The following is a 12,600-nucleotide window of genomic DNA, read 5'->3' on the forward strand; positions in this document are numbered from 1 at the left end:
AGGGTGCACTGACCATGTAAAAGACTTCAGTGGGACTTCGTAAAAATGTGACATTTCTCCTTATCGCATGACCATTAAGAAAATGAAAAGGTGAGCTGCAGACTGGGAAGTAAAGATTTGCAACACACACTGACAAAGACTTGTCAATAAAGAATTCCTACTCATCAACCGTAAAACGCACTCTATTTAAAAACGAATACTTCACAAAAGATTGACTGATGGCCAATAAGAACAGGAAAGGGTGCTCAACAGTATGATTTTTAGGAACATCCAGGCCTTTCCTAAAACAAAAACATACACACAAGCCAGTATTCCCTAGATGGACGACATCCTTATTTCTGAGGACAACTTGAAAAAGAGACTAGCATCCAAGTAAAGTGATGGAATTCCTGACACTCAGAGGATGGACAATTGACCTAAGTTAGGGCTGAGGACCTCAAACTACAGTACAATTTCTAGGCATAATTTCATCCTCTGAAGGCAGACAACTATCAGACCACATCATATACCACACGGGTTGCTTACCAACCCTACCATAAAAGAAGATCAGAAACAGATAGGACTGGTAGGAAATAGCAAAATCACATGTGGGGATTATCCTGAAACACACTGATCACATAACTAGTGTAACTAAGTGTAGGGAACTGACATGGACAGAGACTCGAGGTACTTCTTTGGGAAATGCTGTCTGAAATCGTCACACGTTGGTACCAGCTAATGAGGGCTCTGAGCATACCCTAGGGTTTGCTCACAAGGGTCTGCAACACCATCGCTGAGGACTGAAACTCTTCAAGACCTCAAAGCTTGCCTGATTGACTATTGGACTAAGAGATTCCCATGTTCTGAAAACAGATACCAACTAATTGAAAGGTTCACCTGGGCTCTCTCGGAGGCCCTACAAGAAGCTGAACCATTCACTGAAAATAAATTACACACACACACACACACACACACACACACACACACAACCTGTCACTGGTCTAATTCACCAATTACTTAAACATTCAGGATTCTTCCTACTTTTTCTTTGTCAGATTGATATTTGTACTCACATGAAATGTCATCATTTCTAATGAACACTGATGTCAAAATAGAGATGCATTGACACAATATTCACAAAATGGAACTTCCCTGTTGTAATTTTCAATATATCATTTTTTAAAGTTCATACATATTTTAGGTTTTTGGTAACTCGTATAGGAGAAAATCAGCATTGAAAAACTCTAAATACTGACAAGGAGTTTTAAGCCTAGAGAACAAAAATCGTCAAATTTCATAGATAATAAGGAACCAAAGGGAAAGCATGGAAGCTGTAGTTGAATAATTTTACACATATGCATCCTCTATTATTCTACTACTGAGGGGCGTGTTTTATTACCACTATACATGCATCAATTGTCTTCCACGTGCACCTGCACAGGTATAATGAATTACTACAGTAGAATGAAATGTCTGGGAACTACTTGGCAGCATCTATAATGAACAATTAAATTTCGTTCTATATTTGGTGAACTTCCACTGTCTGTCCCTTTAGACAATGGACCATAAACAGAAGGGGGAATGAACCACGAGAGACTATGGACTCTGGGAAACAAACTGGGGGTTCAGAGGGGAGGGGTGTGGAGGATTGGGATAGGCTGGTGATGGGCATTAAGGAGGGCACATATTGCGTGGAGCCTTGGGTGTTATACGCAAATAATGAATCATGGAACACTACCTCGAAAACTAAGGATATACTGTATGGTGACTAATATAACATAATAAAAAACTATTATTAGAAAAAAAATAAAAAATAAAGGTAAAAAAAAACCAATACAGCTTTTCTGTTTCAAGAACAATCACAATTGAGAAGAAACTAACTTCCAATTCTTAAAGCAAAACACAGACCGAGTTCCATTTCACTCCCCTTTATTCACATTCTCTGTGGGTTCTAAGCTATTTCCCTACCTCCTTTCCTGCTGAGCAGGGAGCCCGGGCTTGATCCCAGAACCCTGGGATCATGACCTCAGCCGAAGGCAGACACTTACTGGCTGAGCCAACCAGGAGACCTGCCCATGTTTTTCTTAAGCAAAAGGACACTTTCTCGGATGACTTCACATGACTTCACATGGTACCAGAGATCTGCACTTTGCCTCTAGGAGGTTGGAGATGAAGGCAATTGCAAACTCTCACAGTGGTTTCCCACAATGACCTCCTGGTGACAGTGAGCCCCTTATGAGCCCACAAGAGGGGGCTGTGACACTCAGCTGTGGCTGGGCTGGCACAGAAAACCAAATCCATTTCCCTGGCTGACATCTCTGGGGAACAGATGCCCCGCACTGTGAATGAGTCCCTGCCACTGAGCTGTCCAGAGATGGCCATCCTCAGGGAGGATGAGGATCAAGGACAATGCCAGAGGAGACCTCATCTGTCTCTTTTATCTTTTCATATTGTGGACAGTGGACAACTAGCTGCCTACAAGTCCCCAGCTACCTTAGTCTCTTCTGTGAACGACCCAGAGGTTTTACAGAACACTTAAGATTTTGTCCTCACAAGTGCCCAAATATTTACATATAGATAAGAGTGCAATCAGTTCCTTAATTTTAAATGTAAATATGTGAATAAATTCTTATTTCTAAAAAAAGATTTATTTATTTTAGAGAGAAGAGAGAGAGCACAAGCAGGAGGGGCAGGAAGAGGGAGGGAGAGTCTCAAGCTGACTCTGCACTGAGCACCCAGACCTAGGCAGGGCTCCATCTCATGACCCTGAGATCATGACCTGAGGTGAAACCAGGAGTGGGATACTTAACCAACTACACCACCCAGTTGACCTAATGAATTCTTAATTTAATTTCATTCATAACCAACTGCTATGGGATCACAGAGCTAATAATTAGGCACATCCTCATCTTTAGCATGAATATAGAGGAGGACGACCAAATTCTACCGAACTTCTAATGTGGTGACAAAAATCTCAAATCCTCTAAAACACTCTTCAGGTTATATCCATAGGTTTTAATGATGTACTCAAACAATTTTAAAAAGTTATCTTTTTAATAAAACATACATGGTTTACTTAAAGTCAACTAGCCTTTGCATTTAAGCTCCAAATGGTTTTGTCTTTACCAGGATAGTTAAAATCATCACTACAGAAAAATGGAAGGAAGTTGTTGGGTGGTTGTAGCCATTTCTCATAGATCGGTAAGTTCCAGCTTCATTTATCATATTTAGCCTGAAGAGATCACCTACGTCCTGCTACACACCTTCTTCCATTTGAATTTTCTCAGTTATTCCCATACCAGTTAGATTCCATCCTGAGAGTTACAGGGAGAACTGGCAAAGACACTGGACTCTGGGTGTCCCAAAGAGAGAGGGAATGAGCTGCTACTAACACTTTGCATCCAGGCCACGCGCCCTGCTGCCGCCTTACACTGAAACAATATTTCTCACACAGAAGTGCTGAGGAAATTATGCAAGTTACAAAGGACTAGATCTCCCTACATAAGTTCAAACACAGGTCAAACAAACAATTGTTTATGAACTCACATATGGGTGATAAGGCTAGAGTTAGTCAAAAATTATAGTCACAAGTAAAAATGATATCAAAACACAGATTATAACAAAGTCACCATCGAAGGGAAGAGAAAGATATGGAGTTGGATAGAGGCCATCTGAGGTTCTATCCAGGTTCTTTCCTTAACAAGGGTGTCAATATATTGACCCTTCACTTTTTTATTCTTCTTTGTTATTTTTTCTCAAGAAATACATTTATTTAGATTCTCTTGGTCGCACACAGTTATGAATATGTCTAATGAATATCGTATTATACATCACGTCACTGTCATTTATGTGTCTATAACTAGAAAAAACCCAGTACATTGGTTTTACATAGTCTTAGAAGACAGTCCAGCTTAGGTCCTCAGTGAAAGCTTGTTGAGTGAAATAACAGCACTGCCAAATGATTGTCTAGTCCATATTTAAACCTGCAATCTCTGATAAATCTACAGATCCCTTCATGATGTTGAATGTTCTCCATCATCGTGTTACAGGATTTGTGTCTCCTCAGTGCCCGGGTTCTTGATCATGCTGCTTCCAAGAATGAAGAGGTAGACCAGACAAAGGGTGGTGGGCATCAAAGCAAAGTTTATTGAGCAAGAGTACAAAGCTCCCAGAGAGGGAGGGGACCCAAGTGGGTTGCACCCGGAGTTTCTACATTTAGGAGTTTTTATAAGCTCTTTTTGTGGAACTTTCTTAAGCAGGGTGTGCTGAGTTGTGCCAATCAGGGCTTTGGTCACATATCTGTCTCCCTAGTAGGTTCATGTCCACTTGCTGATGGTCTTTTTTTTTTCCCCTAACATCTGGGGGCTTAGATCTTAACTGCCCCTTGTCCATGATATTGACAAATGCTTTCGTGGTTAATTGTCTTATTTTAGGACGTTTTGCAGAAGTCATTCCTGCAAAGGCTGCAGAGCAGAATGTCAGGGTTGTCCTGTCTAAGCTGCAGAACAGGATGTCAATGCTATTTTATTTTAACTGTCCTGACTCCATATTTTCTTGTTGGGGACCCTGACCCTGACTACCCAACTGTCCAACTAACTCCTAACTTTCCCCCCTCTGAAGAAGTGACCCTAACTGCTGGTAGGGAAAGGGCGCCATGACTAGTCTAACTGCTCCTGCTGGTCGGGGGCGTTGTTGAAGAATCATAGTCAGGGTTTCATTCCCAGAGATCTGTCCAAAAGTCCTCGGTAGAAGTCGGTAGGGGCTGTCTCCATTTGTGGCTGCACAGACAGGACCATCTGTAGCCTGATGGGCTTTAAACAAGAAAAGACAAATCAGATAAGGGCATTTAGAATACAAGGTCTGGAAAGGAATAGAAGGGAGATGACTAATAGTGGGGCTCTTATACCAGCAACACAGGTCAGGTGGTCTCTCGTTTGGATTCTCAGAACCTGGTAGCCCAAATAGATGACCTCTTCTCTTTCTGCATGTCTCTCAGGGCACAGCTGTGAGAGAAGGTATAAATAAATAAAATTAGACATGTGGAAGCAGAATAATGGTCTCCCAAAGTGTGCACATCCTAACACCCAAATTCAGTGACTGTGACCTCACATGGTAAAAGGGACTCTAAACATAACAGTAGAGAAGGAGGCAAGATGGCAGAAGAGTAGGGGACCTCGTTTCATCTGGTCACTTGAATTTAGCTTGATATCTATCAAATCATACTGAATACCCACAAAATCAGCCTGAGATGTAAGAATATATGTCTGGGTCTCTACAAGCAGAAAAGCGACTATTTTTTTGCAAGGTAGGATGTGCACAGGCATGAATCTGTGGGAGATACTGGAAGATAAACAGAAGCAGGAGGGAGGCTCCATAAGCTGGCTACCATTAAATGATATAACAACAGAGCGCAAATCAGAACTCTTAGAAATCTTCTCTGGTGAGAAATATCCCTTTCTGAAAGGGGCTCAGGGGATGAAAAGGGCAGAATTCTACGTGGGTCATTGTGGTCTCAGGATCCCAGGAGATACAGAAAGAACAGGGATGCCTGAACCAATACAGTGCCCAAGAAGTGGAGCAAAGAAACTGGTTGTGGTCAGTGAGCCCAGAAGGGACTCTCAGCTCTGGTCACCATAAACCAGGAGATGGGCTAGTATGGCAACCACTTTCTGCCTGACCACCCTGTAAAGGACTGGAACTTGTGGGCTGTTTACCGTCCTCTGGGAGGGGCAAAAAGACTGTGGAGCTGGGTGCACACAAGAGCCCACAACCGCTCACAGTCCCAAAGACACAAAGTGCAGTGATGGTCTCTGGGACTCCCTCGGGATGTAGTGTCTTCTAACACAGAGACCAAAATTCAATCAGGAACAAGTGACTCACCCTGCTTTGTCCACCCAGTGAGATTATAGTCTCTCCTCCTCCACCTTTTTTTTATAGTTTTCTTTCACTTTGGGTGTTTGCTTTTCTGTGGTGGCTTCCAACCAATTCAGATTTTTTTCTAGGGTGCATTCTGCTTGGATTGTGGATGATATTTTGGACTCTGTTCATTCGCTCACCCATCCTTCCCTGGGCAGAATGACAAAAAGGAAGAATTCACAACAAAGGAAAGAGCCAGAGGCAATGTTCTCTGCCACAGAGCTAATGGATATGGATATAAGATGTCAGAGAAAGCATTCAGGATAGCAATTATAAAGTTAATAGCTAAGCTTGAAAAGAGCATAAATGACAATACAGAATCTCTAAGGGTGGAAATGAGATCTAATCAGGCTGAACTTAAAAATGACAATATAGAATCTCTAAGGGTGGAAATGAGATCTAATCAGGCTGAACTTAAAAACACTACGAGCTAGTGTCAGTGAGGCAAAAGAGAGAGTAAGTGATCTAGAGGACAGAGTGATGGGAAGGAAGGAAGTTGAGGAAAAGAGAGAACAACAACTAATAGCCCATGAAGAAAGGCTACAAGAATTTAATGATCCCTTGAAACAAACCAAGGTCAGAATTGCTGGGATCCCTGAGAGGGTGGAGAGAAAGAGAGCTAGAAGGTATATTTGAGCAAATCATAGCTGAGAATTTTTCTAATCTGGGGAAGTAAACAAGCATTCAAGTCAAAGAGCCACAGAGGACCCCTCCCAAAATCAATAACAATAGATCAACACCCCAACATATACTAGTGAAGCTTGCAAATCTTACAGCCAAAGAAGCTGTCCTGAGAGCAGCTAGGGAGAGGAGGATCCTTATGTGTGGAGGGAGGAACATCAGAATAACATCAGACCTATCCATAGAAACCCGTCAGGCAAGAGAGGGCTGGCAAGGTATATTCAGGGTACTAAATGAGAAGAACATGCAGCCAAGAATAGTGTATCCAGCAAGGCTGTCATTCAGAATGGAAGGAGAGATAAAGAGCCTCCAGGACAAACAGAAACTGAAAGATTATGTGACCACCAAGCCAGACCTGCAAGGAATCTTAAAGGGGATTCTGTAAGTGAAGAGAGACCCCAAGAGTAATATAGACCAGAAAGTAACAGAGACAATCTACAGAAACAAGGACTTTACAGGCAATACAATGGCACTAAATTAATATCTTTTGATAGTTACTCTGAATGTAAATGGGCTAAATGCTTAAACCAAAAGACACAGGGTATCAGATTGGATAAAAAAGCAAGACCCATCCATATGCTGTCTACAACAGACTCATTTTAGACCTAAAGACACTTCTAGATTGAAAGTGAGGGGGTGAAGAACAATTTATCATGCTAATGGACCTCAAAAGAAAGCTGGAGTAACAATCCTATCAAACAAATTAGATTTTAAACCAGGGGCGCCTGGGTAGCGCAGTCGTTAAAGCGTCTGCCTTCGGCTCAGGGCGTGATCCTGGCGTTCCGGGATCGAGTCCCACGTCAGGCTCCTCCGCTGGGAGCCTGCTTCTTCCTCTCCCACTCCCCCTGCTGTGTTCCCTCTCTCGCTGGCTGTCTCTCTGTCACATAAATAAATAAAATCTTAAAAAAAAAAAAAAGATTTTAAACCAAAGACTGTAGTAAGGAATGAAGATGGACACTATATCATAAAGGGTCTATCCAACAAGATGATCTAACAAAGGGGTGAGTATCTATGCCCCGGACATGGGAGCAGCCAATTGTATAAACCAATTAATACCAAGTAAAGAAACATATTGATAACCATACATTAATAGTAGGAGACTTCAACACCTCTCTCACAGCTGAACAGATCATCTACACAGAAGATCAACAAAGAAACAAGGGCTTTGAATGACACACTGGACCAGATGGACTTCACAGATATATACAGAACATTCCATCCTAAATCAACAGAATACTCATTCTTCTCGAATGCACATGGAACTTTCTCCAGAATAGATCAGATACTGGGTCACAAATCAGGTCTCAACCATCACCAAAAGATTGAGATTATTCTCTGCATACTTTCAGACCACAATGCTTTGAAACTGGAACTCAAACACAAGAAGAAATTTGGAAGAAACTCGAGCACTTGGAGGTTAAAGAGCATTCCGCTAAAGAATGAATGGGGCAACCAGGACATTAAAGAACTTAAACAATTCATGCAAACTAAAGAGGATGAAAACACATCAGTTCAAAACCTATGGGATACAGCAAAGGCTGTCCTAAGAGGGAAGTATATAGCAATACAAGCCTTTCTCAAAAAATTAGAAAAATCCCAAATACACAAGCTAACCATATACCTAAAGGACCTGGAGAAAGAACAGCAAATACAGCCTAAACCCAGCAGGAGAAGAGAAATAATAAAGATTAGAATAGAAATCAATGAAATATAAACCAGAAGAACAGTGGAACAGATCAACGAAACTAGAAGCTGGTTCTTTGAAAGAATTAATATGATCGATAAACCTCTGGCCTGACTTATCCAAAAGAAAGGGAAAGGACCCAAATTAATAAAATCATGAATGAAAGGGGAGCGATCACAAACAATACCAAGGAAATACAGACAATTGTTAGAATATATTATTAGCGGGGCACCTGGGTGGCTCAGTCCTTCAGCGTCTGCCTTCGGTTCAGGGCGTGATCCCAGCATTCTGGGATCGAGCCCCACATCGGGCTCCTCCACTGGGAGCCTGCTTCTTCCTCTCCCACTCCCCCTGCTTGTGTTCTCTCTCTCACTGGCTGTCTCTCTCTCTGCCAAATAAATAAAATCTTTAAAATGTATATATATTATTAGCAACTATATGCCAACAAATTAGGCAATCTGGAAGAAACGGGTGCATTCCTGGAAACTTAAAAACTAACAAGACTGAAACAGGAAGAGATAGAAAATCTTAACAGACCAGGGGCGCCTGGGTGGCACAGCGGTTAAGCGTCTGCCTTCGGCTCAGGGCGTGATCCCGGCGTTATGGGATCGAGTCCCACATCAGGCTCCTCTGCTATGAGCCTGCTTCTTCCTCTCCCACTCCCCCTGCTTGTGTTCCCTCTCTCGCTGGCTATCTCTATCTTGTTGAATAAATAAACAAAATCTTTAAAAAAAAAGAAAAGAAAGAAAGAAAGAAAATCTTAACAGACCAATAACCAGCAAGGAAATTTGAAGCAGTAACCAAAAACCTCCCCCCGCCCCAAATAGAGTCCAGGAACAGATAGCTTCCCATGGGAATTCTACCAAACATTTACAGAAGAATTAATACCTATTCTCCTGAAGCTGTTTCAAAAAATAGAAACAGAAGGAAAACTTCCAAACTTGGTCTATGAGGCAGCATTACCTTTATCCCAAAACCAGGCAAAGATCCCATCAAAAAGGAAAATTACAGACCAATATCCTTGATGAAATGGATGCCAAAATTCTCAACAAAATCCTAGCCAACAGGATCCAATAATACATTAAAAGAATTATTCACCACGACCAGGTGGGATTTATTCCTGGGGTGCAAGGGTGATTCAAACATTCACAAATCAGTCAATGTGATAGAGCACATTAATAAAAGAAAAGAACCATATGATCCTCTCAATGCAGAAAAGCATTTGACAAAATGCAGCATCCTTTCTTGATTAAAACTCTTCAAAGTATAGGGATAGAGAGAACACACTCAACATCATAAAATCCATCTCTGAAAAGCCCAGCAAATGTCGTTCTCAATGGGGAAAAACTGAGAGCTTTTCCCATAAGGTCAGGAACATGACAGGGGTGCCCACTCTCACGACTATTGTTCAACATCGTACTAAAAGTCCTAGCCTCAGCAATCAGACAAGAAGAAGAAATAAAAGGCATTCGAATTGGCAAAGAAGAAGTCAAAGTCTCTCTCTTCACAGATGACATGATACTTTATGCAGAAAACCCAAAAGACTCCACCCCAAAATTGCTAGAACTCATACAGGAATTCAGTAATGTGGCGGGATACAAAATCAATGCACAGAAATCAGTTGCATTTCTATACACTAACAATGAGACTGAAGAAAGAGTAATTAGGGAATCAATTCTGTTTACAATAACAACAAAAATCATAAGATAACTAGGAATAAACCTAGCCAAAGAGGTAAAGGATCTGTACTCTAGAAACTACAGAACACTTATGAAAGAAGTTGAGGAAGACACAAAGAGATGGAAAAACATTCCACGCTCATAGATTGGAAGAATAAACATAGTTAAAATGTCTATGCTGCCCAGAGCAATCTACACATTCAATGCAATCCCTATCAAAATTCCATCACCATTTTTCACAGAGCTGGAACAACCAATCCTAAGATTTGTATGGAATCAGAAAAGACCCTGAATCTACAGGGGAATGTTGAAAAAGAAAACCAAAGCTGGAGGCATCACAATGCCTGACTTCAAGCTACATTACAAAGCTGTGAGTATCAAGACAGTACGGTACTAGCACAAAAACAGACACATAGATCAATGGAACAGAATAGAGAAGCCAGAAATGGACCCTTAACTCTATGGTCAAACTAATCTTTGACAAAGCAGGAAAGAATATCCAAAGGAAGAAAGACAGTCTCTTCAATAAATGGTGCTGGGAAAATTGGGCAGCCACATGCAGAAGAATGAAACTGGACCATTCTCTTACACCATACGCAAAGATAAACTCAAAATGGATGAAAGATCTAAATGTGAGACAGGAATCCATCAAAATCCTAGAGAGCACAGGCAGTAACCTCTTTGACATCGGTTGCAGCAACTTCTTGCAACACACGTCTCTTAAGGCAAGGGATACAAAAGCAAAAATGAACTCTTGGGACTTCATCAAGACAAAAAGCTTCTGCTTGGTAAAGGAAACAGTCAACAAAACTAAGAGGCAACCCATGGAATGGGAGAAGATATTTGCAAATGACAAAACAGACAAAGGGCTAGTATCCAAGATCTATAAAGAACTTATCAAACTCAACACCCAAAGAACAAATAATCCAGTCAAGAAAGGGACAGAAGAAGGATACAAACCATGAGAGACTCTGGACTCTGGGAAACAAACTGAGGATTACAGAAGGGAGGGGGTGGGGAGATGGGGGTGATGGGTATTAAGGAGGGCACATCTTGAGATGAGCACTGGGTGTTATACTCAACTAATGAACCATTGAACACTACATCAAAAACAAATAATTAAATTAAATTAAATTAAATTATTAAATTAAATTAAATTAAATTAAATTAAAAAGTGATCAACCAAAAGCCAACTTCTCTTTATTAATCACTCAACCAGCAACTCTAAACATCAGTGATAAAATATTCCTTTCCAGAAAAAATATTTTGTTGGTCTAAGTTCTAAATCTAAACAAATGCTATGGTTACCATTGGCTTTCAACATAGATATTAGCAAATTAGCATTTTTTATAACTTGTTTTTAAGAAACATCATATTCTACAGATAATTTCAATTCTGGAAATTCCAGTGATACAGCAGGCCCCTCAACTCCTGACTCAGCCAAGTGTGCCCCTTTCCAATTATAAGGCCCCTTCATGGGCAAACTACTTATCTCTGCATCAAAACAGGAGATTCAAAGAAAGCAATGACAGCACTGAGGATGTAAAGACAAAAGACGAAAATTGAGTTATTTTACCTCTGTCTACTTGGACTATTTATTTGTGTTTAAAATTTAAAACAGTGAAAAGGAGGGCAGATTCCAAGTGGTACTATTTTTGTTTAGTAAGAGTAGGCATGAAATGGAATCGTTTCATTTCACAATTACTGTGGAAAATAATTTTGTCTAAAAGAGGAGAAAGGTGTTAAAAAATAATCCATGCCATTGTGAAACAGGCCAGCCTCAGCCTCTCATCCCTCCTGACTTTTATTAAGATATAATGCTTAGAGTGGAAAAGCTTGGTGGCCTCAAACAAAAAAGACACCAAAATAGGGGTTTGGGTGAATCCTCTTGTAATCAAATCAACACGAACCTATGATAGGTCTTCATGTCTTCTCTGTCGTGTATATATTTTTGTTACAGGCACACTACAAAATTAGAAGGAAGATACCATGGCCCATGCTGGGATGTTCTGGATTCAGTTACAGCATAGTGCAGGACAGCAGGATGGCAGTATTAATTTCCGCATGCCCCAAGTTGTCCCAGAATGCCTAAGTCCTGAGAGAGAAACCCTTGAGCACAAAGCAATAAAATACTAAAGGTGTCTTATATCGTGCCGGTGACAAACTCATAGCAGAGCTCCATGCCCGATCTATCCATCTTAATTCATGCTTCCTAAGAGCGCTCAGCTGGCTCAGTCAGTAGAGCCTGTGACTCTTAATCTCAAGGTTTTCCAGCCCCATGTGGGTGTAGAGATTACTTAAAAATCTATTCGTGGGGTGCCTGGGTGGCTCAGTCGGTCAGGTGCCCAACTCTTGATTTCCACTGAGGTCATGATCTCAGGTTCCTGAGATTGACCCCCACCCTGTGACAGCCTCCACAATCAAGCGAGGAGTCTTCTTGAGGATTCTCTCCCCTCCCTCTGCCCCTTCTCTCTCTCTCTCTCAAATAAATAAATCTGTAAAGAAAAAAAAATTGGAGAGAAGACATACACAGACACTTCTCCAAAGAAGACATACAAATGGCTAACAGACACATTAAAAAATGTTCAACATCACTAGCCGTCAGGGAAATACAAATCACAACCACATGAGATACCACCTCGCACCAGTTAGAATGGCCAA

This window comes from Ursus arctos, unplaced genomic scaffold (genome assembly GCF_023065955.2).
Source record: "Ursus arctos isolate Adak ecotype North America unplaced genomic scaffold, UrsArc2.0 scaffold_15, whole genome shotgun sequence".
NCBI lineage: Eukaryota > Metazoa > Chordata > Mammalia > Carnivora > Ursidae > Ursus > Ursus arctos.